The sequence below is a fragment of the Schistocerca piceifrons genome, chromosome 2 (assembly GCF_021461385.2).
Source record: "Schistocerca piceifrons isolate TAMUIC-IGC-003096 chromosome 2, iqSchPice1.1, whole genome shotgun sequence".
Taxonomy (NCBI): domain Eukaryota; kingdom Metazoa; phylum Arthropoda; class Insecta; order Orthoptera; family Acrididae; genus Schistocerca; species Schistocerca piceifrons.
In genome coordinates this window covers 1,089,624,768-1,089,652,365 of record NC_060139.1, presented here as the reverse complement: position 1 = coordinate 1,089,652,365, position 27,598 = coordinate 1,089,624,768, and the positions used below count along the sequence as shown (strand labels likewise).

The 27,598-nt window shown below is 43.5% G+C and overlaps 1 protein-coding gene across 1 annotated transcript in view; it reads left to right on the top strand.

The window, feature by feature from the left end:
- The first annotated feature begins 772 nt into the window (after positions 1 to 772).
- Positions 773 to 27,598, top strand: part of LOC124776148 (PDF receptor-like) — a 397,145-nt gene continuing 370,319 nt past the window's right edge. Inside the window, exon 1 of the mRNA XM_047250985.1 lies at positions 773 to 944. The gene's annotated coding sequence lies outside the window, so the exon portion shown is untranslated. The remainder of the gene's footprint in view (positions 945 to 27,598) is intronic.

The window sequence follows — 27,598 nt, the reverse complement described above, 5'->3', positions numbered from 1 at the left end:
GTCAGTAAAGGCAACATGAACATTGCAGTACTTCGCACATCGAGAATTTCAGGAATAAACAGCATCGAACACGAAAAAAGCTCTTGAGAATGGGAATAACTTCCCAAACACGTCCTGCAAAATATTCTTAAAAATAAAGGCATAGCTGCTAGCATAATGAGTTATTTTGTATACATATCCATTGTTTTCTTGTTCGCAGACTTTCATCAATCTGAAATGGATAAAATAAAAAAGTTATTTAGTCTGATTTAATGCTATATTACGGATTGTCATTGTTTTTTGGGGTAACATGAACAGTAATTTCTTACTTATATTAAATTTTGTAATGAATACTGAAACAATGTGCTGTGATTTCGCGCGCTTTTGTATTTACGCGACAAATCAACAGCGTCAGTTTCGCAGCATTAGTTCTTTTAAAGGCGAAATGCAGCTATTAAATGTGACAGCTGATAGCAAATTTCAGTTTTACGTTCACCTGAAACTTGAACGCATGTTACCATTAGGACAGTTATTGTTACTGGAAGCGGTTGCATGGGATTGTTTGCATTTCCCGACTGCCCCCTCCCCCTCCCCCTACTTTCCACCGCGTCACATTCCCGTCTCTGGCCCCTGCCTCCCTTGGCACAGCTCGGCTAAGAGTTCCGCACCACTGCGCATGCGTACGGAGTCTGGACTGCCCCCCAAGTGGGCCATCTGCCCCCACCACCGCGCTTTCGGTCGCCTACTCAACGCGCGGCGCCAAATCGAATCAGTCGCTCGGCAATTGCCGCGCAGTTTAGGTGGCATTCGCGCAGCCTTCCCTCTCCACTGGCTGCGCACGCGGCTGCGGAGTCTGTCATAAAGCGGGACACCAAGCGTTCTCGAACGCTCCACTGAAATGACAGCTTTTTTCCTTAGTTACTATTTCCGTTTTTGATTCATTTCAGCTGAGGCAAATTCTGTGGGTAAGCGATACTTCAATACTATTGCAAATTTTAGTAGTGGCTTTTAGCTGAAACATCAGAATGTTGGCATTGAGATTCATGTCGGTGGCCAATATTTTTTGAGTGTTTTGAGCGCTTTTGAATTAATGATGTTTCAGGGAGTCTTCAACATGATTAGGTGTTGACCAGTTTAATAACATTTTCCGTAGAACATTCAGTCATTAAATAACGTAATACCATCGTAATAGCTCTTACCAGTCATTTTATATACACTGATCTGGAAAATAGCACGTTAGTCAAAAACAATTGGAAAGTATGACCACTTATCTACTATTGAATGCTTCTATAGTGACTGCTCCTTACATTTGTTACATGTATCTCTGACAGAGGCATAGCCTACATTTTTTGATGACGTGGAAGACACCTCAAATAAAATTTTTGTTACCATACAATGTTTTGTGGGAAGTGTGTCGTATACGTCTATTCTCTGCTGTATTTTACATTTTCGAATTCAAATAGCAGCTGGCTTAGCATTATGAATCCTTATGTCTTGACTATACATGGAATACAATTTCTTTTTAGCAAAATAATGTTCCTCAAATTACTTTGTCTAGGTTCTGTCCAATATCAACTGAAATTTCAACTCAAAATGTTAACTATATGTGTCAACGACATTTATTCATGCGTTTATTTCCCGTGACAAATAATTTGATTGCGTGGGTCGGTTATATTTAATACTTATCAGTTTAAAACTGCAGTAGGCAGAGTTCATGAGTAGTAAGTAATAATAATAATATTAAAAATAATAATAATAACAATAATGTAGTAATAGCAAATGAAGTATGAACATATAGAATTTCAGCAATTTGTCTAATTAGGACAGTGTTAAGAGACGTCTTCTAAACTACACGTTTAATACTGCAGCTACCTTACTGTCCTTTGATATTATTCCACCGCTCCACGTTAACTGTGCGCTCGTCGCGACACTGACTAATCAATCTCAGATTTTGATTTCAGCTGAAATTATTTATTTTCTATCACCTACAAACACAAAATTTCGCCCCACAAATAGTAAATTTTACAGCAACTTCGCGAAAAATAAAAAATAAACACACTCCTTTCCGACTGTCCTTTCCGTGTACGCGTCTTCTGTCACCTTCGTTTAGATTATTTACACTACCACTTACTGGAACAATGCTTAACCGCTGAAGGAGCGGGAAGTCAAGGATACTCTCCAAACCTACCGAATAACTACAGAGCTTTTACAGAACCACCAAGGAACATAGTATAGCAATATTTATAGGCTAGGTTTCATACTGCCATTTGCGATGTTTCAATGTTATCTGCGTTCGTCTGTGATATGTGTCATGGCATCTTGCAGTTATGTATATCAGTAGCACAGAAGGAATCAAAAGTGGAGAAGAAGTTGTCTTGGCAGGGGAAGGGAAGGAAATAATAGCTCAAGATTTACAGATGTGACGCAGGAAAGGAAACAGAAATGGATAGAGAAGAAAAAGAAAGCAAAGCGTAGATAGTATTGAAATGGCGTAGGTATATTGATTTACTGTTGTAAAGAATGGATATGGTTACTGGGGATATGCCGAGAGTGAGGCTACGCAGATAATAACACCTGAAACTATAACCTCCGTTTTAAGGCAGTGATATTTAGGGTCTGATGCAGGTCACTGGATAGTATGTTACAAAGCCGTGTGAGTGAAATTGAGATGGAGAAAGGTCGAGCGAAGATACTAGACGTGTCCGATTTTATATATCAGTTATGGATTAATGATAGGCATCCGATAAACCTTGAGAGATGCTGTGGATACCAGTAACCACGAAACGTATGAAGAAACCAGAACGTGACATGTCACGTCACCTGTCACGTCACACGCACCCTATCTGAGCACAGAGAGGACTGACGTGATCTGACGTAAAGTAAAAAGAAGATTTTCCTTGAAGAATCCATAAGGCGTTGCTGCAGTGGAATTTAGTTACTCACCTCCTTTCGAGGCCCTTCCGCACTCGCAAATCAAGCGAGCATTGTCATTCTGTGTAGCTCGCAGCGACGTACACAGCCGTCGCATGCAGTGGCGGCGTGTCTGATCTGTGAGTTAACTACATCAGCGAAGTGACACCCCCATTAGAGGGTATTGTTCCTGCGCTTGGGAAGGCACCCCCTCCAGTCTCCTTGTAGGTCTGCCGAGGTAGCGTGTACACGTTACAGGCCTACGTGGAAAATACAACTCTTAAAGAAGAATGTTCTGTGTAGCCCGCTGCTAAGAATTTGAAAAATGATGTGAATGGTTGGCGCAGAACTGTTAGAAACTGACTGGACATTTTCAGGCACATACCTAGCAGCAACTTAAAACGTTCTTGAAATAGTTTGATGTGATCCGGACGCAGCAGAAGCTATAAAATTACATTTAACATTGCAGGCCAACAGACTACTGTTACGGGTAGGTCTCGGTTCGAGTCTTAATGTGACACAAAGTCTGGCGAAAGGAGGATGTGTTTCGTTCCAGACTAATGATATTCATTAATCTCAGAGTTTGTTACTAATAACGAGTTTGATTTACGAAGTGCGAGCCATGTTTTTTCTGAATAGTTCCTAGGTATTTTTGGGCTACGACACAGAAATTTTCCCCACTGCTAGCAACAAGAAAGCTTTCCTTACTGTTTCACATTCTCTGTAAAATATTTAAAGTTTAAAACCGTAGGCCCACGGGGCGCTGCGTTCCTTTGTCGACAACTAAAATTTATTGGTACAGAATGGCCAGCTAGTTTCACCATTAGAGAGCAACTTCAAGTTATAATATTCTTGCTATCATTAGGATACTCACCGTCACACGATGTGCAATTAAATTTTGGTTATAATAACAGTTTTAAGCCCCTGTGGAGCCGTGGCTTTGAACTTTGTAATCTTCACATCCCTTCCCTCTCGAAAATTGGCAGCATTTATAAAAATTCAGTGTTTGTGGCTCAAATGATGTGCTATATGTCGTTCTGACACAGCCTACAGCTGAGATTCTGCAACAGGCGTTTCTTCGACTCAACAATGTGAACCTGTGATTAGTGGCTGCTTATGTACAAATGAATGAGTAAGTAAAGAAAGAAAATTGCGAAACCCTGTTGAGGGTAAACAACAGACCACTAATTTCAACCGGACCAAACGTATCCTACGCAAATCAAATGGGTCTGAGCACTATGGGGCTTAACATCTTAGGTCATCAGTCCGTTAGAACTACTTAAACCTAACTAACCTAAGGACATCACACACATCCATGCCCGAGGCAGGATTTGAACCTGCGACAGCAGCAGTCCCGCGGTTCCGGACTGCAGCGCCTAGAACCGCACGCCCATCGCCGCCGGCCCTACGCAAATATTTCGTAACTGAAATAGGGATGTTCGGAATTTTGATCTGAGATTTTGGCGCATGTAGTGAACAGTAGATGCGTTCCATAACACCTTCCCTCTTCCCTCTGACCTAATAAGGCAATATATCGGACACCACATCATGTAAATTTTGAATAATCCGCAAAGTGTATGAGTCACACTGATGTAAGAGTGGCAGAATACAAAACATGTCAGTGCAGTTTACGAAACTGACCAGTGACTCAGTCACCTGAACTACAGCAATCACTGTCAGACTCAAGCGACTACGAATACATCTCATCTGCATCTACATACATAACTCCGCAAAACATGTGGTGCATGGTGGAGGGTACCGCATACACTACTAGTCATTCCCTTCCCTGTTCCATTTGTGAATGGAGATACGGGAAACGTAAGCCCACGTAAGAGCCCCCATTTGTCTTATTAAACTGTTGCAAATGCCGGTTCCCTAAACTTCCTCAATAGCGTTTCGCAAAAGGAACGTCTTCTTCCCACTAGGAATGCCACGAAACTTCACGGAGCATTTCGGTAATGATCGTGAATGGAACGAAAATAGCCCGTAGCAAATCTAGCCGTACGCGTCTCAATTGCTTCCCTGTATTGCTTTAAACTGATGTTGTTCGCATTCCAAACAGTGGAACAGCACTCAAGAAAGTATCGCTTAGGTGTACTGTGTGATGTCTCCTGTGTTTTGTATGTTGCCTTGTATATACATCTACATCAACATCTACATTTATACTCCGCAAGCCACCAAATGCTGTGTGGCGGAGGGCACTTTACGTGTCACTGTCATTACCTCCCTTTCCTGTTCTACTCGCGTATGGTTCGCGGGAAGAACGACTGTCTGAAAGCCTTCGTGCCCGCTCGAATCTCTCTGATTTTACATTCGTGATCTCCTCGGGAGGTATAAGTAGGGGGAAGCAATATGTTCGATACCTCATCCAGGAACGCACCCTCTCGAAATCTGGACAGCAAGCTACACCGCGATGCAGGGCGCCTCTCTTGAAGAGTCTGCCACATGAGTTTGCTAAACATCTCCGTAACGCTATCACGCTTACCAAATAACCCTGTGACGAAACGCGGCGCTCTTCTTTGGATCTTCTCTATCTCTTCTGTCAACCCGACCTGGTACGGATCCCACACTGATGAGCAGTACTCAAGTATAGGCCGAACGAGTGTTTTGTAAGCCACCTCCTTTGTTGATGGACTACATGTTCTAAGGACTCTCCCAATGAATCTGAACCTGGCACCCGTCTTACCAACAATTAATTTTATATGATCATTCCACTTCAAATCGCTCCGTACGCATACTCCCAGATATTTTACAGAAGTAACCGCTACCAGTGTTTGTTCCGCTATCATATAATCATACAATAAAGGATCCTTCTTTCTATGTATTCGCAATACATTACATTTGTCTGTCTTAAGGGTCAGTTGCCACTTCCTGCACCAAATGCCTATCCGCTGCTGATCTTCTTGCATTTCGCTGCAATTTTCTAATGCTGCAACTTCTCAGTATACTACAGCATCATCCGCGAAAAGCCGCATGGAACTTCCGACACTATCTACTAGGTCATTTACATATATGGTGGAAAGCAATGGTCCCATAACACTCCTCTGTGGTACGCCAGATGTTAGTTTAAAGTCTGTAGACGTCTCTCCATTGAGAAAAACATGCTGTGTGCTGTTTGCTAAAAACTCTTCAATCCAGCCACACAACTGGTCTGATATACCATAGGCTCTTACTTTGTTTATCAGGCGACAGTGCGGAACTGTATCAAACGCCTTCCGGAAGTCAAGAAAAATGTCATCTACCTGGGAGCCTGTATCTAATATTTTCTGGGTGTCATGAAAAAATAAAGCGAGTTGGGCCTCACACGATCGCTGTTTCCGGAATCCGTGTTGATTCCTACAGAGTAGATTCTGGATTTCCAGAAATGACATGATACGCGAGCAAAAAACATGTTCTAAAATTCTACAGCAGATCTATGTCAGAGAATAGGCCTATAGTTTTGCGCATCTGCTCGACGACCCTTCTTGAGAATTAGAACTACCTGTGCGCTACTCCAATCATTTGGAACCTTCCGATCTTCAAGAGACTTACAGTACACGGCTGTTAGAAGGGGGGCAAGTTCTTTCGCGTACTCTGTGTAGAATCGAACTGTTATCCCGTCAGGTCCAGTGTTCTTTCCTTTGTTGAGTGATTTCAGTTGCTTTTCTATTCCTTGGATACTTATTTCGATGTCATCCATCTTTTCGTTCGTGCGAGGATTTAGAGAAGGAACTGCAGCTGAATTACGTTTTCTTAGAATGCTCGCAATAAAATGAAGTCGACCATTCGCCTTCCATACAACCGGCTTAATTCGAATGTCACTCCCCAGGCTACCGTATCTATTGCTTCTGGTATACATTAACTTCAGCTTACAGTTATTATCATTTACATGATTGTGTAAGATTAATACGATGTTGTTCGCCCCCGGTAGCTGAATGGTCAGCGTGACGGATTGTCAATCCTCTGGGCCCGGGTTCGATTCCAGGCTGGGTCGCGGAATTTTCTCCGCCCAGGGACTGGGTGTTGTGCTGTCCTCATCATCATCCTATCATCCTCATCGACAGCAGGTCGCCGAAGTGGCGTAAAATTGAGAGACCGGCACCCGGCGAACGGCCTGCCTCGCGGGGGGCCCAAGCTATACGATTACATAAATAAATACGATATTTAATTACAACTATTACTTTACTTCTGTTATCAATTGTAGGCTAAATGTCCATAAACGTAGATGAGTTAATGTTTCTCAGATCAAACACAAGAGGATCCGCCTGTTAGTTCGGCTCAGCACCTCTTCATCGCTGCGAAACTGACCCCTCCAGATTCAGCTGCTGTTTAGGGAGAAACGTCCAGCCGTAAGGAAATGCTGATGCTTTGACGCTCTGGATTCTTCTAGCGGTCCTACGCAACACGCAGCTCTAATAAGAGGAGTGAGCCTTTTTCACAAGGTTATCGCACTCCCGGGAAGGATATTTTAAACGACAGACTGTATCGAACTGGAGTGCGTGTCTTATTCCTGAATAAAGTTATCAGCTACATCAAGGTTTCACAGACGAGAATGAGTATAAACACATGTATTAGGAAAGCGGCAGGTGGATCTATCTGTGTTACGGTAGAAAAAATGCTGCCGCTGGAATCCAGTAAGAGCCAAGAACGTTGATATTTCAGTAATGTCATAAGGGGCCAATAACAACAATTGAATCTGATTCGCAGGTAGAGAAAACTCATTTGGTAACAGAAATAATTTCTACAGCGAAAACCTGATGATACATTTATTTTCTTTTGCTTTTTCGTAGGCATAGATTGTACAACCTGAATTCACAAAATTTTAGTACGCAAGCAATGGACTCTACCAAGTTTCCAATGAAACACGGTTGATAAAGACCACCGTCAATAAAGGTGGGGCCCTAAAGACTGATAGTCATCTTTTTCCTGAAGTAAACAATACACTCACTGCATAACAAAGTGTGACAAGATGCGCATTCATTTCATTTGACGTATGGCTATTATGTAGCACACTACGGTCAGGATATGCGAAGCCTATACTCCAAAGCGCACTTAGTAAAGAGTCGGGAAAGAATGTGTTTCCTGTTGGGTAAATTATCAAATTGAATAAAGTAAAACGAGGGTAACGAAATGCAGATGATTTAGGTCATCTAATGCACAGAATTAGATTTGAAAACGGGGCACAAATAGTCGCTATTTGAATAGCTGACTCCTATTTGGATAGCTGAATGTAGTCAAAATAGAGGAATATAAAACGCAGACATTTTAGGTATTTGTCTGGAGAGCAGCCTTGCACGGAAGTGAATCAGCTTAAACGTGATGCTGCAGGAGAGTGTTGAAAATTGGATTCATGAATTTAAACTGTAAAACTACTGATTCGATACTGGGGAACGAGGCTGCGTTCGGTACAACTTGACTAGAAGAAGAGATCTGTTGGTAGGACACATACTGAACCATCAAGGAATCATTAGTTTAATTTGGTAATTGAAAGAACTGTTCGTATGAGTGTGGGGGCAGAGGGGGGGGGGGGGGGAAGGGGCTAAAATTGTAGAGGGAGACTTAAGGCTTGAATTGAGTAGGCTGGTTCAGGTGGATGTAGGTTGCGATAGTTATTCAGAAATGAAAAGGCTTGTACGGGATGCACTTGCCTAGATAGATGCTTCAGACCAGTCTTTGGACTGAAGACCACAACCAGAACAACATTGGTCATGAAGGATATGGCAACAGACTTGATGTCCATCCTTGCCACATACTGGCAAGCATACAGGTTCTTTTCAACAATTACAAAGTCGGTTTTCCTGTTAACTCCAGTAGCTTCCCACACTATGATCGCAGGATTTGGAGAGATGTCAGACTTGTGAATCTTTGCTTCTCGTGACTTTTCACCAGATATTTCACGAATATATTGGCTTAGATCTGACATCAGCTAACAGAAGCGAGAGAGCTCAGGTCACCACAGTGTGCCACGCAATGTCCCTGCCGACATCTTTAAATGACTCATGCCAACTCGAGATCTGAATCCAGCGTCGAATAATCTGTTCCAGACGGTTTGCAGTGCCTGTTCCGCATTCAGCTCTTATCAACCGTGTATACTCTTGAGACGATTGGAAAATTCTACAGTTTTCTCGGGGTGCAGTCCTTTTGGGAGCATCCGTGACTACCGTCATTGGCACAGTGCAGTTAAGACTCCACCTGATTGCTATTGGCTGTGCAGTCATAGTAGTACAGCAAACTATCTGTACTTTCCATGGGTAGATGCGTGCACCTCTCTCGTGCGAATGATTCAGCTTTTCTGAAAGTCCTAAGGCTGAAAATACTTAGCATGTGCACATCTCCCGCGCATGCTGTGTTGCGATCACCACCTGAAAAGCTCTAGTAACGTTAGACATACCACATAGCCATTAAGTACTTACGCCACACATAACGTATAGGAATGTCTCTAGTCTGGACCGAAAATAAGTTAGAATCAGGATCAAATTTTAATTTATAATTCTACAGCCATGGGCATACTGGAGTAACAAATATTTTTTCAAGGTGCTTCTAAACAGCTGTAAAACGTTCAGTGAAAGACATGTTTGTACACACCACCAGCTACTGTATAAGCTGCATTGTAATTTGTTACCACTTTTGATCTGTGCCCATCATCTTCTAGCATTGGGCAAAAGCATTTCGCTTTCTGCTGTAATAAAAATAGTTGCCTTAATAATGACTTGAAAAATGAAACTTCATTATTTATGGTATAAGCCACTAATACACTTTTGATAACTGGACACATCCCATCTTTACTAGTCGGCCGTGGTGGGCGACCGGTTCTAGGCACTTCAGTCCGGAACCGTGCTGCTGCTACGGTAGCAGGTTCGAATCCTGCCTCGGGCAAGGATGTGTGTTTGATGTCCATAGGTTAGTCAGGTTTAAGTAGTTCTAAGTCTAGGGGACTGATGACCTCAGATGTTAAGTCCCATAGTGGTTAGAGCCATTTTTTTAATCTTTATTGCCGCTGAAAAGCCGGCATATACTCTTCTTGCGAGATCTGTCCAAGTTATTAATGTGTATCTTCAATGAATGGGCGCCAACAACGTGAGGACCGAACTGTCTATCACAGTTGAGACAAGTACAAGAGGACATTTCAGTTTGTTAACAGTGTAATGGTAAAGTATTGCGATAAAAACACGTCCAAGAGAGGGTTAGGTGCGAAATTACTCTAAACCTAAACCCGGCCGGGAACCGATCCCGCGACCTCGTGATCCAGACATTGACTACCGGCTAGCAATGTCTTTGACGGTCTAGTAACTGACGTACCCTAAGTTTTCGAAAAAGTTAACTGAAAGTTGAGAATGTGAATAAGCAAAATTTTGACAACCACTACAACCAAAATTCCCAAAGAGTTTTCGTCTCTCGCAACAGTAAGCATCTCTCATACGCTCCGAGATCACACAGGCATGAAAGCGGAGGTTGACATGGTGAAGTCCAAGAAACTGAGTTCCATCTACACATATTGTTTTAGTGAGTCTCCTCCCTTCAATATTTGCAGGGCTGCAGAAATGACAGTGTTTGAGGTGTGTGATTACGGAATAGGAAAACAAAAATGCTTCAATAGTGGAAAAGCGTCTCGAACGTATGAGACAGCTGTGAGATTTCCACGCCAATAATGGAACAGTATTTTCTCCTCACTAGCAAAATATTTTTGTAAATCACTCAAATAAAGACGCAAGTACAGTTAATTCTTGTTTTAAAGAATGATCCTGGGAGAAATACACTTAATTATATACTTATATCGCATTCTTCCACACGTTCAGAATCATGGGGCATGTTTTACACTCACACATTATGACGTGTATCTTGCGAAACTCACTTCTCTCTGTTCGTCCTTGCGATCCAGAGCGTCCACACAAAACGACGTCCATTTCGATGCTGTATCCCTTGACTTTCGGAACTCATTTCATACACTTCTGCACTGTTATTTACCAAAAAAAATAGGTGGTTATCGAGCATAGGATTTGATTTGTGACTGATTTTAGGAAATGCTTGGAAATTGCATTTCACAGTTCGTTCATATGGGGAGGAAAGCGACAGACGTAATTTGACAGGTATCCCAAGCGGGTGTCATTGGGCCGTTACTATTCACGAAATATGTAAACGATATAGTAGATAACACCATAAGCTTCGTGAAGGTATTAGCAAATTTTTATGATGTCTATCGAAAAGTTGAAACCCCAGAAGACAGTACCTAAATGCAGGAAAACCAGCAGAGAATCGAAAGTTATACCATGGACTGGAAGGTGTCCTGAATGTGATGGCGGTTGGTTTGTGGGGCGCTCAACAGCGCGGACATCAGTGCCCGTACAAAGTCCCAATCTTTACACAGTCCAATCTGGCCCCTTTCACGAGTGATGAGGAAATGATAAGGAAAACACAAACACACAGGTCCCGGGCAGAGATAATCCTAAACCCGGCCGGGAACCGATCCCGCGACCTCGTGATCCAGAGGCAGCAATGGTAGCCATTTTTTTCATTTTGTTCGTTATTGTTCGTTGTATTTGGTCGTAGTGGACATCACATGACATCTGTTGACGTTCGTCGTTGGTCCCTTATCTCGGTTTTTCTATTACAGAAACCAGACAGCTCTCTGACCGAACACGCTGAGGTACCGTTCCGGTATCCACTAGACCATGAGCTGATGTCCTGAATGTGAATAAGTGTTACCTGTAGCACACAGACGTACCGAAACATCCATTACTGTTAGACTGCGCTACTGACGATGAATCACTGTAAACTGGAGCTACTATAAAATATCCATGAGTTATAGGGGAAAAAAAGGTATCAGGGTGAGGTTCGTTGGAAGACTCTTTTAGGACATTTCATCCAAGAAATGAATTGGTTACAAAACACTACTTCTACTGATTGTGGCCTAGCAATTTGGGAACTTTGAGTTTGGATTGATGAGAGACCTGGAGATCATCGGACTAAAAGAGGCGCGTTGGTGCTTTTCGTCATTGGAAAGAAGACGTAACGGACATGCTCAACATGCAGAATTTACTGTAGAAATTCCTCCCACATACATCCTGAGATGCGTCCAAGGTGAATTAGATCACACACGGGTGTTTACTGCGAGTCGTCCTTCCCATCCACCATTCACTAACAGGTTCAGATGGCTCTGAGCACTATGGGACATCTGAGGTCATCAGTCCTCTAGAACTTAGAACTATTCAAACCTCACTAACCTAGGGACATCACAGGCATCATGCCCGAGATAGGATTCGACAGAAGCGGTCGCGCGGTTCCAGACCGAAGCCCCTAGAACCGCTCGATCATACAGGTCCGCACTGATACAAGAAAAAGGGAAAGTCCTGTGCTACAATATGCAGCCTCCAACACTAGTCGGAACTACACTCCTGGAAATGGAAAAAAGAACACATTGACACCGGTGTGTCAGACCCACCATACTCGCTCCGGGCACTGCGAGAGGGCTGTACAAGCAATGATCACACGCACGGCACAGCGGACACACCAGGAACCGCGGTGTTGGCCGTCGAATGGCGCTAGCTGCGCAGCATTTGTGCACCGCCGCCGTCAGTGTCAGCCAGTTTGCCGTGGCATACGGAGCTCCATCGCAGTCTTTAACACTGGTAGCATGCCGCGACATCGTGGACGTGAACCGTATGTGCAGTTGACGGACTTTGAGCGAGGGCGTATAGTGGGCATGCGGGAGGCCGGGTGGACGTACCGCCGAATTGCTCAACACGTGGGGCGTGAGGTCTCCACAGTACATCGATGTAGTCGCCAGTGGTCGGCGGAAGGTGACGTGCCCGTCGACCTGGGACCGGACCGCAGCGACGCACGGATGCACGCCAAGACCGTAGGATCCTACGCAGTGCCGTAGGGGACCGCACCGCCACTTCCCAGCAAATTAGGGACACTGTTGCTCCTGGGGTATCGGCGAGGGCCATTCGCAACCGTCTCCATGAAGCTGGGCTACGGTCCCGCACACCGTTAGGCCGTCTTCCGCTCACGCCCCAGCATCGTGCAGCCCGCCTCCAGTGGTGTCGCGACAGGCGTGAATGGAGGGACGAATGGAGACGTGTCGTCTTCAGCGATGAGAGTCGCTTCTGCCTTGGTGCCAATGATGGTCGTATGCGTGTTTGGCGCCGTGCAGGTGAGCGCCACAATCAGGACTGCATACGACCGAGGCACACAGGGCCAACACCCGGCATCATGGTGTGGGGAGCGATCTCCTACACTAGCCGTACACCACTGGTGATCGTCGAGGGGACACTGAATAGTGCACGGTACATCCAAACCGTCATCGAACCCATCGTTCTACCATTCCTAGACCGGCAAGGGAACTTGCTGTTCCAACAGGACAATGCACGTCCGCATGTATCCCGTGCCACCCAACGTGCTCTAGAAGGTGTAAGTCAACTACCCTGGCCAGCAAGATCTCCGGATCTGTCCCCCATTGAGCATGTTTGGGACTGGATGAAGCGTCGTCTCACGCGGTCTGCACGTCCAGCACGAACGCTGGTCCAACTGAGGCGCCAGGTGGAAATGGCATGGCAAGCCGTTCCACAGGACTACATCCAGCATCTCTACGATCGTCTCCATGGGAGAATAGCAGCCTGAATTGCTGCGAAAGGTGGATATACACCGTACTAGTGCCGACATTGTGCATGCTCTGTTGCCTGTGTCTATGTGCCTGTGGTTCTGTCAGTGTGATCATGTGATGTATCTGACCCCAGGAATGTGTCAATAAAGTTTCCTCTTCCTGGGACAATGAATTCACGGTGTTCTTATTTCAATTTCCAGGAGTGTACATGATGAATAGTATGTGGACACTTATTAGTGAGTGTCCACCGTTCACCTTCACTTTCAGCGAGATTTCTGAATGCCTCTGGAGGAACAGCAGCCCATTTCTCCAGAAGAGCCGAAATCAGAAATGGCGTCTGGAGTGAAATCAACGTTCTAACTCACCCTAATGTTGGTCCACTGGGACTCTGGGCAGACCAGCCCATTTGAGGAGCGCTAAAGCCGGCCCTCACCAGTGTGCGTCAGCGCGGCACGCGGCAGCGTATTCCGCTGTGACGCGGCGGCTCGCGGGACTGGCGGCAGACACCACCGGTAGCCAGTACTGACCACCACAGAGGTGCGCGTGAGCAGCCACAGAAACGCGCGGTGCATTTGGTTAACTGTGCCGTAAAGTGTACGAAAGAAAGACGAAGTTGGATGAGGACTTACAAATATTCTATTTTCCTTACGAAATATTCTTTCATATATTTCACGAACTTTGAGGTTCGCCGATGACATTGTAATTGTGTCAGAGACAGCAAAGGACTTGGAAGAGCAGTTGAACGGAATGGACAGTGTCTTGAAAGGAGGTATAAGATGAACATCAACAAAAGCAAAACAAGGATAATGGAATGTAGTCGAAGTAAGTAGGGTGATGCTGAGGGAATTAGATTAGGAAATGAGACACTTAAAGTAGTAAAGGAGTTTTGCTATTTGGGGAGCAAAATAACTGATGATGGTCGAAGTAGAGGGGATATAAAATGTAGACTGGCAATGGCAAGAAAAGCGTTTCTGAAGAAGAGAAATTTGTTAACATCGAGTATAGATTTAAGTGTCGGGAAGTCATTTTTGAAAGTATTTGTATGGAGTGTAGCCATGTATGGAAGTGAAACATGGACGATAAATAGTTTGGACAAGAAGAGAATAGAAGCTTTCGAAATGTGGTGCTACAGAAGAATGCTGAAGATTAGATGGGTAAATCACAAAACTAATGAGGAGGTATTGAATAGGATTGGGGAGAAGAGAAGTTTGTGGCACAACTTCACTAGAAGAAGGGATCGGTTGGTAGGACATGTTCTGAGGCATCAAGGTATCGCCAATTTAGTGTTAGAGGGCATCGTGGGGGGTAAAAATCGAAGAGGGAGGTCAAGAGATGAATACACTAAACAGATTCAGAAGGATGTAGGCTGCAGTAAGTACTGAGAGATGAAGAAGCTTGCACGGGATAGAGTAGCATGGAGAGCTGCATCAAACCAGTCTCAGGACTGAAGACCACAACAACAACAACATATTTTACGTCTGATAAATTACCATTCCCCGGTTGTTCCCTGTCGCGTTACACAGAGTGTCCCAGAAACACCGATAGGCTTTAGGGACGGGTTCCTAATACAGAAACAAGTAAAAAAAAGTCTAGCAAACATCGGCTCTAAAATGTATACCTTACAAGGTATGAACACTTGTCCATCTTAGATATTATGAAACAAACTTTCTGTACTGCAAGATGTTAGCTTTCCATATTATGGGAGGATGAAACACTACCGAACACAAGAACAAATGTATAGTAAACATGGACTAAAATGCATAGTTTAAAGAGCTACTAGCACTGGTTGATCTTCAGTTGTGTGAAAGACATCTCTTTTATTGAACAAGAGCATTTCAGAGCCCATGTTTGCCTGACGTATTTTTCTCTATTTGGTCTGTACTACACCCTCCAAAAATATGAGAAGCAAAGCGTTTGCAGTAGAAGAGATGTGTTTCACAGTATCGAAGATGAAAATGTGCTCATATCTCTGAAGGTCTATGCTTTAGGGACCTCGTTTACTAGAATTTTTTCTTGTATTGGCGTAAGGAACCTGTTTCTAAACTTTGTCGGCGTTTATTTAGAACAGCCTGTATTTTGAAAATCAATCGCCCTAGAATGAAAACTTGCTACTATTTTCATAACAGCTTTTCATATTGCAATTTTCAATACGTAGATGCAGTTTGCTATGGTGCTAGTACATTACCTTTTAAGCAGTAGGATTTAATTTAAAACTGAAAGTGGCTCACAGTTGATCCTTAGTACTTGCTACATTAAGATCACGTGTTTCAACCACTCTGTAAGTGTTAATTATTGAAACAATCAATGAAGTTGTATCACAATACGCCACTCCATCTCTAAACTGTTATTAACATTATCATAGTCAAGACAGACATAAAGCCAGCACCCACCTACCACTGTCCACATGCCTTCGAACGCCACATATATTGAAAGGACTGAAAGAATGCATAACATAAAAGGAATTATTCAGATAGTTAAGGGTCACGAAAATTTGATATGTAATGAGAGACTGCAATTTGGTAACAGGGATAGGTAGAGAAAATAGTAAGAGAACATCGCTCAGGCGAATGAATGAAGGGGAAGCCGCCTGGCAGAATTTTGCACAGAGCATAATTAAATCATCGCTAACACTTTGCTTAAAACTCATGCAAGAATGATGCATACGAAGGGTCAGAGGAAAAATTAAGTAAAGTCACTTTCCTTCCGTAACTGAATTATTTTCAGAGTTAGTTTAGGATAATAGGCATCTGCTGAGAAGCTGAAACTGAAAAAAAGCGAATCCAGAGATATTAGCATTCAAATTTTGATGCAAGGTGAATGAACCAAGCATTCGATGTATTCGTTCGACTTCTATGTTCTTCCAACACACGAATCATTTTTTTGTTTATCCTGAATACATTGTGAAAAAGAGCATAAGCGAAGTGATGTTATTCCTTCCTCACTTCATCACTCATGCCATGGATAAGGGCACAGAAGAGCTGTATACAGGGTATCCCAGGGCCAGTGGTCAGTATTCAGGATCTGACAGGAAAAAGCTTGCAGCAGAAGAGCTAATTTTCACAGTCTTGGAGACGAAGTGCCCATAGCTCTTAAGGTATGCATTTTAGAGCCCACGTGTACTAGAACTTTTAGCTTCGAATGATCTTGTCATATCTCTGACTATTTACCATTCCTCCTGGGACGCCACGTACATTTTGTGATTCTGTCAGTGGTCAAAACAAAAACTTCACTGCCTTCTCCTTTATTCATTATGTAACTTTCAATCAAATTAGTGGCTTAAAGAAAATAAAAGTTATATTTATTTTGCAAATCAAGAATGTCTAGGAGGATAATTGAAGGTTGCTAGTTATTCTTGCTTTGCTGTTTTGCACCTGTAAAAGATAAATGTCGAGTATAGCAAAATGAAACCAAAAATAAAAACTTTGGAACAAATGGAAGCAAATGTTCGAATATAAAGAGCTCAGATGGTAAACTAAAACTAAGTAAAGGAGAAAAGGCTGTGAGGTGGAAGGAACGGAGGGGCCATACAAACTAACACGAACACAATGCTAGATTCCTGTGAAATGTCTGAACACGCGAGGCCGTACTGATGTCTACAACTTGTCTTAGTATACAGACTGAAGAAAGGCAAACCTGTGTTTATAGCATTCCCAGATTTAAAGAACGCTATTGACAATCTTAACTGAAATACTCTCTTTGAAGCTCTCGAGGTATCAGGGGTAAAACATTGGGACACAAGATATTGTATAACTTGTACATTAACAAGACTTGAAAGGAAGCAGTAGTTGAGAAGACAGAAGTAGAGAAGATATAAAATGCAGACTGACAGTAGCAAAAGAAACGCACAACCTGTCTAATAGAAGGGATTGGTATTGACAAGATCTATTCTGAGGCACCAATAAATTGTCAGTTTAGTAATGCAGGCAAAATTGTAGAGAGAGAGAGAGAGAGAGAGAGAGAGAGAGAGAGAGACCATGGTTTAACAACGGTAAGTGCAGGGTGCAGTGGTTATGTAGAGATGTGGAGGCTAGCACAGGATAGACTACTATGGAGCACAACAAACAAAATAGTGAAACGAATTGCTTTTCGTTGACGCAGTCCAGCAAAAACTAGTCACCTTCGATTAGCTAGGCCAGTGATTTGTTTATTGCCAGAACATTTGTTTAATATAGAATGTAGTGCTTACCACTTGTTCTGTACTTCCATATACATTTCTATTACTCACTGCAAATAGGTTTATATTAGGATAAAGTTACAAGTTATGATTTAGTTTCCTTATAGCGTCAGTCAGAAAATGATACTGTTGAACAACTGTGTTGGACACTTCGCAATATGTGGCATTTTGTGTAAGATATAAATTCCTTCAGGAACTAATAACCGATGAGTGGTTACGTACTGTCCATGATTTAATGCACTGGAAGTGTTCAAACTGTGAAGGAATCATCGATGACAAATATATCGTAATGCAGTTCTGTAACTGTTGCAATACGTATTTGGTGCAGGGCAGACTTTTCCGCTGACTTTAGATGCCATATGGCCATTCTGAAGCCTATTAAGGGATGCACCAGCGTCGTGTGAAACAAATTACTGTTTGCCTCGGGAGAGCAGATTAATCGAAATATAAATACGACGTTTTGACAAACAAATATAGACACGACCGCTGTATCATAAAGGCTTACGTGGTAACTGTTACGCTAGTAGTTGTAACTGGTCCTGTATAACTACTTGCAACACTGGGATCAATGGGAATGCTGTCTAGAATGCTATATTATCCTCCATAATTTGTGGATACTGGAGACGCTGCACAGAGTATAGTGTTTGGTTCACTATGCCAAGGTGTTTCGCAAGGATGAGATCAGGAATGTAAAGACATTGACTTATCAGAGGCTATATACCTTGCCTTTAAAGACCTTTCTACCGATGCTAGAAAGATTAATTGGCAAACTAATGTCACTACATCTAGTTATAAAGTATTATAACTCTTGCAAATAAACGAAATGCCTTACGCAAATACAAGTAAAAAATACTTGTAGATACTTAGCATCTACATCCTTTGTCATCCATCAAATAGGTTTCGATTTAAGCCCTGTAGGTGTGTATGGAGTACTGTAAATGTTAACGTCCTCCGTGTTACTGGGCTTCTCGTTTCAGGCCATCCGGAGTGGCCGAGGGGTTCTAGGCGCTTCAGTCTGGACCCACGCGACCGCTACGGTCGCAGGTTCGAATCCTGCCTCGGGCGTTGATGTGTGTGATGTCCTTAGGTTAGTTAGGTTTAAGTAGTTTAAAGTTCTAGGGGACTGATGACATCAGATGTTAAGTCCCATAGCGCTCAGAGCCATTTTTTTCTCATTTCTCGTGTTGTCAAATCCACTGAAAATGTACGTGTATCCATTGTAGCAAGCTATAGGTACTTCCATACCTTGAGAGATAAAAAAGTTACCCATATTTATCACGCGACAAAATACGTAACTTTTTTACTTTTCGCGAGTTATCATTTGCAAAAAACCGAGTTTCGGTATCTTGAACTATTTACGAAATTTTGTGACTGTTACGACCACGTGACTGCCAACGGACACGGAAGGAATTCGTCGTACCGCTCGCGACCGACCCGCGCACATCCACCGATATGTGGTTCCATATCTCGAGAACTATTGTTCTACTCTCATCGGTAAACACAATTTCGATATCTTTGCTACATGTCATATGCAGTAATGTATCAGCTAAAATAAACCGTAAGCGAAGTATACGAAGTGCGACTTTAGCTCTGCAAAGTCGATGAAACTTCCTGTAAAGGATTACTTAAAAAGAGATATAGCTAGTAAAAATGATGAATAGTGAAAGAAATTCAGTGTTTCATTCAGCAAATATATCAGGCTGTAAAATGCAGACCAATCAAACTTTTTTCACCAAATAATTTCCGTGAAATTGGGTGGTACGTATTTCACACCGTCTGACTGGCTGCGCCATCGCTACGTCGACAGTTCCGTGTGCCCCAGGTTCTATAGCTGAAGACTCGCTCAGTGCGTTCTGTGATTGGATGCACGTGCGGTGCGGTGCGCGGCAGCGGCAACAGTTCGACAGCTACGAACTGCGATGCTAAGCCTGCTATACTGCTTTGCTGAGGATGTTCCCATGGCAACTTGACGTTGCCACAGGGTTTCGACGCGTGGCAGTCCCTAATGGTATCCGGACCTTATATCACTCATAAAGCACTGTCTCACAGATGCTGCATTACGAGAGGGAGCATTGTCACGTTTACACAATCATTGTCTCCACACAGTTCCATTATGCAGTACCCAATAGTGTAAAACGTGTTCGGTTCCTCCCGAATATAGTTTAGTCTTAAGCACAATAAGGGGAGCACACGATAGCCCTGATAAACATGCCCCTACCTTAATACAACCGCCTCCTTACTTCAGTCTTGGCATTGCACCCTCCATGGGTTGCCACCGGTTATAGCTTGGTTCATAACTCCAAATCACTCATTACGTCATTCACTGTCCAGTGGCATCACTCTTTGTAGCATCTCAAGTATCACTTGACACTGAGTACATAAATGTATGTTATGAGCTACCCATCCTTTTTCACTCCTTTTGATTTAAAAGCCTATGCATACTTTTTGTGCTAGCTTGACTCTTTGTAGCACTTTGGAACTCATGTGTATTTCCTCCCGCTGATGTTAAGCGATTTTTTTTTACAACTATACTTCACAATGCTTGATGATCTCCGTCCATCAGTATGTGAGGTTTGCCGTGGTCTTGGTCTCACTGTGACTGAATCTTTGCATTTTCACTTCACAATCATATCACCAACAGTCGACTTGCAGCTTTAGAAAAATCACTGATGTGTTTCTGATTTACGTCACATCCAGTAATTAGTCCATGTTCACCGAGCTGTCCTTACTAACCTACTGCTTCTTTGCTGAAAACACAGTACCTGCCATCTCCTTTTATACTTGTATGTCAGCCTGTCGTCAGATATAGTGGTCAGTTCCGCTCTACCTAGGGGTTTCTGAATACTTTTGTTTGGATGTAGTACGTGCAGCTCTTCACGATACTCAATCATTTGTAAGTATTTTTATGTATGCATAACCACTACAATCTACAGCCCTTTGAATCTACTTACTGTTGTCTGGTCTTGGTTAAGCGGCATTAATTCTTCATCTGTTACAAATATAGGTCTGTATTGTTTATTGCCTATGTTTCTATTTCATGTACTGCTGCGCTACATGCGAATACCTTCAGAAGAGATACCGAAACAATTTCATTTATTTTCGATGATAACGTACTGCTCTTTTCACATAGCTTTTCCCTGTCTTTCACACTACACATGTATAGCATTATGTCTGATAATGTTCCATTATTTTGCTCCCCAAATTGAAAACAAAGTGTATACTATTCTATTCTGTCATTTCCCTACCCAGTCCTCTCCGCGTCGCCCACGTTAATTCGACTACATTCCGCTATCCTTGTTTGACTTTCATTTATGCTCATCATAGAACCTCTTTTAGCTGAGATTTGTCATGGCCGAACAAGCTTATATTGGAATGTCGTGTACTACTATCATTGTTTCCGTATCTCTTGTTCAGTGCTGCGTATTCTACTGGAAACAACGATAGCTGGTAACGTCTCTGTTTAAGAGTTTTATTTGTAGGACGTGTATGCAAGAATTTTGATATCGTTTTCACAATGTCTGTTTTCATAATTTTGGGGTGGACAAGTATATTAGTAGGAAATTACGTTTAGTTCTTTTCTAATGACTTCGTCGTTGACGGGCTGTTATATAATAATTTTCCTTGGGGTTTCTGATACAGTATTTTTCTCAAGCTATTTCAAAGAGCAGGAGGAAAGAGACCGAAAACGAGCATAGGTTCATGACGCACGTCCTCTTTTCAAGGCGTCAACGCAGATGTGAGGTCACGTTCACATTCGTTTCAGGGCACGAAACACTGGGGTTTCTAGTTGGCCCTTTGTGGTGAAAATAAGAGGTTGCCGAATGAAAGGAAACTTTTGTGATGTCTGTCGATGCAGAAAATTGTTCCTGCGACAAACGAGAGTATTCGTCCGTGAAGTGAGGTGGTGCTTTTAATAAATTGTTCCACTGTTTCATTTTCGCAAGTTCAAACACAGCAACAACATTGGGTTTTCACATCGTGAATAATGTAATTGTTATTTGTACTCCTCAAAATATACGGAAAAATTAACTCATACTTCTCACCTTTGTGCTTCTATTTGTTAGGGCCGGTATTTTTACAAGCGAAGAGGTAACAAAAATTATGCATAGTAGGAACCACAATTTGCAAAGCGAAAACACGGTCATTTATTAGAGGTTTCTAAGTTATCCATAGGACACAGATCAGCAGAGCAGATACTTATATATTGAGTTTCAAGTGACTTATATCCAGATAACGTTACCCAGATGTAAGTCGTGACAGAGTTTGAGACTCGATGAATGCAAATACCTGTTAGAAAACAGTTTGAAGCATTGGGTTCAGCATGAAAGTCTGCCTCTTGTTGCAAATTGAAACATAACGGCAACAATGTCAATCTCAAAAGACCATCTGATCTTCGTGCTGTGAATGTTACTGTTGTGGCTGTGCTCTCTTGTAATGTTTCGTGGTTCCTGGCCGTTTGAGGAGAGGGTGGTATGATAGGTGGGTGGCCAGTTTCCTCTCGCTACAACACAAAATGCACACGTGGTTGAAATACACTTTATTACAGGAACCAATTGCGTGCTTAGGTTCAGTGATGTCCAATCTGCAGTTCTGTGGTTCACAGCAATCAAATGACACGTACTAATCCTTGAATCTTGTCCGTCTCCATATCACAACTATATATCGTGACTGACGTTCCCTCACAGCGAGTCAAGGTATGAGGGGCGACTGTGGTAGACTAGAGCACAGTGCGACATACTGAGGTGCAATGCGAACTGAGTCCCGATGCGGTGGACTGAGGTACTAAGAGTCGTAGGCGGTGGCCTATATGCACGCTGCGCAGGGGCAGTTATCGGCGTGCAGCCTGGGGGCGCGTCTTCAAAAAATGGTTCAAATGGCTCTGAGCACTATGGGGCTTAACTTCTGAGGTCATCAGTCACCTAGAACTTAGAACTACTCAAACCTAACCAACCTAAGGACATCACTCACATCCATGCCCGAGGCAGGATTCGAACGTGCGACCGTAGAGGTCGCGCGGTTTCAGACTGAAAGGTCTAGAACCGCTCGGCCACCTCGGCCGGCGGCGTGTCTTCGTCTTCTCTTGTCATAGGCGCGCTTAGTTGAGCGCATGCTATACAATGTTTCCTAATGCCGATCGTTGCGCTGGCGAAGGCGTACGCAGCTCAATTACAATGTCTGTTCAATACATAATGTCCCACAAACTTTTTCTGGGAACTTATTTTTTCAGTTTGACATTGTGACAGTATTAATCACACATTCCATTTACGTGTATTGTTTTTTCTACAGAGTCTACACACGTTCTATGTCGTTACGCTAACATTGTGTAAAAGCATGTATTTGCTGTTGGTAAAAACTGTAAGTGATGCACCCACATTTCACCACGTGTAACGATCCATGGCAGAAAGATTTCTCCTTAGGCCTCAAACTCCTCCAACAGCTAAGATAATATGGTTGTTTTCTTTGAATGTTGTGACCTGTTGTAAGCTATCCTGGAAACCACATTAAGCACACGTTTGAATATCCAATTATCTCCATCAAAGCACATGCATTCTAATGCTCGCCAGTAACTGTAGCTATAATTTTCTAGTTGCGATGCTTCCGTCAGCGCGAATAATGGCATTCGCTCGTTTCACCACGTCTGTAGAAGCGGCTGTGATAGAAGGTCCCGAACGTGACCGATCATGGAGCTCATTTTCTGTGCTTCCTGAGGATTTAACTCTGTTTACTCAGCGTCCAACAATAATGCTATCGAATGCTTCATTACCACACACTGCAAGCAGACGTTTATGTATTTTAGCCACGGTATCTTTTTCCGCGTCCAAGAATTCAGTTAGGGCACGTTGCTTGTGTAGACGCTATTTTGATCACAACGACTCTGCCATCAACGAGAATTGTTCGCAGCTCTCCACACGTGCAGAAAACAGCGGATTTGATGCACCTAAAAGCGTATTTTCTATATAGAAGAGGTGATCAGAAACTTTCCATTCAAAGGCCGTACAGTCCACATTCGGTATGCCAGTCAAGCAAAATCGCCGTGAGCACTGAGCCAGTCATCCCATCGACGCACCATGTAGAAGATAACCGTTTGGTAAAACACAGTGTTGTGCTGGGTGAAGAAGTCCATAACTGACTGCTGCACACCCTCGGCCCACAAGAACGATCGACCCTCCAGGCCTTTTTTCAGTGACCAAAGGCGTGATATTTTCATGGGGAGAGATCAGGACTGTAGGACAGGTGCTCGAGTGTCACCCACTTGACTTGAAGTAACTTCTGCGTAACGACATTTGCGACATGGCGACGTGCGTTACCTTGAAGCTGCAGCACTCCCTGTCGCGCACCTTTCCACTATGGTGGCGCTTGACAGACATGCTGTCCCATACAAGCTCTTTATTCTCGGATGATTGCCTACCGGTGTTTGTAATTTGGCAGCCAAGAAAAGATAAGCATCACGATGGTCCTGTTTGGACGCATTTGGTAACAATGCTTATACACTACTGGCCATTAAAATTGCTACACCAAGAAGAAATGCAGATGATAAACGGGTATTCATTGGATAGATATATTATACTAGAACTGACATGTGATTACATTTTCACGCAGTTTGGGTGCATAGATCCTAAGAAATCAGTACCCAGAACAACCACCTCTGGCCGTAATAACGGCCTTGATACGCCTGGGCATTGAGTCAAACAGAGCTTGGATGGCGTGTACAGGTACAGCTGCCTATGCAGCTTCAACATGACACCACAGTTCATTAAGAGTAGTGACTGGCGTATTGCGACGAGCCAGTTGCTCGGCCACCATTGACCAGACGTTTTCAGTTGGTGAGAAATCTGGAGAAAGTGCTGGCCAGGGCAGCAGTCGAACACTTTCTGTATCCAGAAAGGCCGCTTACAGGACCTGCAACATGCGGTCGTGAATTAACCTGCTGAAATGTAGGGTTTCGCAGGGATCGAATGAAGGGTAGAGCCACGGGTCGTAACAAATCTGAAATGTAACGTCCACTGTTCAAAGTGCCGTCAATGCGAACAAGAGGTGACCGAGATGTGTAACCAATGGCACCCCGTACCATCACGCCGGATGATACGCCCGTATGGCGATGACGAGTACACGCTTCCAATGTGCATTCACCACGATGTCGCCAAACACGGATGTGACCATCATGATGCTGTAAACAGAACCTGGATTCATCCGAAAGAATGACGTTTTGCCATTCGTGCACCCAGGTTCGTCGTTGAGCACACCATCGCAAGCGCTCGTGTCTGTGATGCAGCGTCAAGGGTAACCGCAGCCATGGTGTCCGAGCTGATAGTCCATGCTGCTGCAAACGTCGTCGAACTGTTGGTGGAGATGGTTGTTGTCTTGCAAACGTCCCCATATGTTGACTCGCGGATCGAGACGTGGCTGCACGATCCGTTACAGCCATGCGGATAAGATGCCTGTCATCTCGACTGCTAGTGATACGAGGCCGTTGGGATGCAGCACGGCGTTCCGTATTACTCTCCTGAACCCACCGTTTCCATTTCTGCTAACAGTCATTGGATCTCGACCAACGCGAGCAGCAATGTCGCGATACGATAAACCGCAATCACGATAGGCTACAATCCGACCTTTATCAAAGTCGGAAACGTGATGGTACGCATTTCTCCTCCTTACACGAGACATCACAACAACGTTTCACCAAGCAATGCCGGTCAACCGCTTTTAGTGTGTGAGAAATCGGTTGGCAACCTTCCTCATGTCAGCACGTTGTAGGTATCGCCACCGGCGCCAACTTTGTGTGAATGCTCTGAAAAGCTAATCATTTGCATATCACAGCATCTTCCTCCTGCCGGTTAAATTTCGCGTCTGTAGCACGTCATTTTCGTGGTGTAGCAATTTTAATGGCCAGTAGTGTATGTCGGTGCATAGACGAGAATATCCGCATCAGAGTCGTGCTGCGGCAAAGTTCCCTAACGGATACTTTTTGATCGCCACTTATATATTAAAGGGTGTAAAGGAAATGCGGCATCATTTATCTAATTACCCTTGTAAATGAAGCTGAGCTTTATAATACGTAACTTCTTCACCAACCAATTTGAACATCACATATGTGACTTATAATCCATAGGCAGATGAGTCCTTGATTCCGAACATCATCATCATAGCTTACTACTAGAAGATGCCCTCACATGCAGTGATTTCAATTTTAGTTTTCAACTCTGTCCGCCTGCTTAACTGATTGATAACGTGTTTGCTTCCCATGCAGCGGGCCCGGGTTCGATTCCCGCCCGGGTTGAAGATTTTTCTCCACTCTGGGGCTGGGTGTTGTGTTACCCTCATCACCAGCAACTGAGTCGTCCAATGTGGCGTCGATTGAAATAAGACTTGCTGGCCTAACTTCCCCGCCATACGATACTTTCATTTATTTTTCTAGGCCCTCAGGCCCCAGAAATAGTGGGATGGCATCAATGTGCATTCAGTTTATTCATCGGTATTTACTGATTCGAAGAAAGGAGAGAGAATTAGCTCGAGTTTCTCAATGAAAGAGTGTGAGTGTCATTAATTCTACATTTATTGGCGGCCGGAGTGGCTGTGCGGTTCTGGGCGCTACAGTGTGGAACCGAGCGACCGCTACGGTCGCAGGTTCGAATCCTGCCTCGGGCATGGATGTGTGTGATGTCCTTAGGTTAATTAGGTTTAAGTAGTTCTAAGTTCTAGGGGACTGATGACGTCCCATAGTGCTCAGAGCCATTTTTGAACACGTGCAGGTAGTCACAAGGAGGGAACAGTTAATTACGAAAAAATACTTATCTGACTCACTGACAACGTAAAAGAACTTCATTGACATGGTTAATCTGAAAGATTTGAAACAGTGTGGGTTCATTTAAAGCCAGGAGATACGCAGATCACTGATTAGGATCACGTAGAGAGAATCCACGTAGAAATCTCGGCCAGAACTGTTAAATTCAGGAACGCGAACATCATGAATGTTGCATGAAGGTCACCGTGCGAGCCTGACTGAAACCACAAGCCATCACAAAAACGCACATAATCACATGTGGTAACGCTAAACTCATCTACAGATTAAAATTCACAAAACGAGAAATAAATAACGTAATTCTACAAACATAAAAACCGCAGGACGAGACAAAGAAATCTTGTAGCAAACTCATATTCCAACTCCATGAATACACAGCGGGCCTCAAGGGAGACTGGCGTGGGTTTTTCGTAACCGCTGACGCCGACGCTCTCGCGGCACGTTAAAAATGTCAGCGGTCTCTCTGTCCCATGTGACACCCACCTACCTCTGCTATTCAGCAAAAAACGTTTGACTTCTCTGGCCAACGATCTCTCTGTGTACAGAACCAAAGATCTTCCATTTCGGAAGCCAAGTGCAAAGTGGTGGCAGCTTGATTGCCACATTACTGCCACATCTTACGGACATAAAGCTCTTGGAGTAGCATGCCATCTACTTACATATACCAGTCTTTTCTTTCATTCGCAGAAACTCCCACTTTATCAGAAGCAATTCGCTGATTAATCTTTCACCTAACGAAATGATTTTGCCCAAGCCTTAGCAGGAATGTACCAATACTGCATAAATAGCAGAGACACGCTGGTACTGCGATGGCAGGTGGTTAAGTCACTCATTTCGTTTATTGTATTTTCCCAGCTTCGGATACACACACACAGTACCATAACCAGTGTCGACCTCTAAGAAATTCATGATCAGACAATCTGTTTAAAAAGAAAGACAGAAGGTGATTAACAAAATACTGAACTTTGAACTCAAACCAAATTCTGTCCACAGTTACTTGAGGAAAGATAAATGCCGACGTCAGCCGCATGGTGCCATTAAAATAATTCAGTGGCGACAAGTGAAAAATTGTGCCGGTCCAGGCCTCGAACCCAAATTTTCCACTTGGCATGAGCGGTCGCTTTAACATCTTCCCGTCCAACCAAAATTTCCG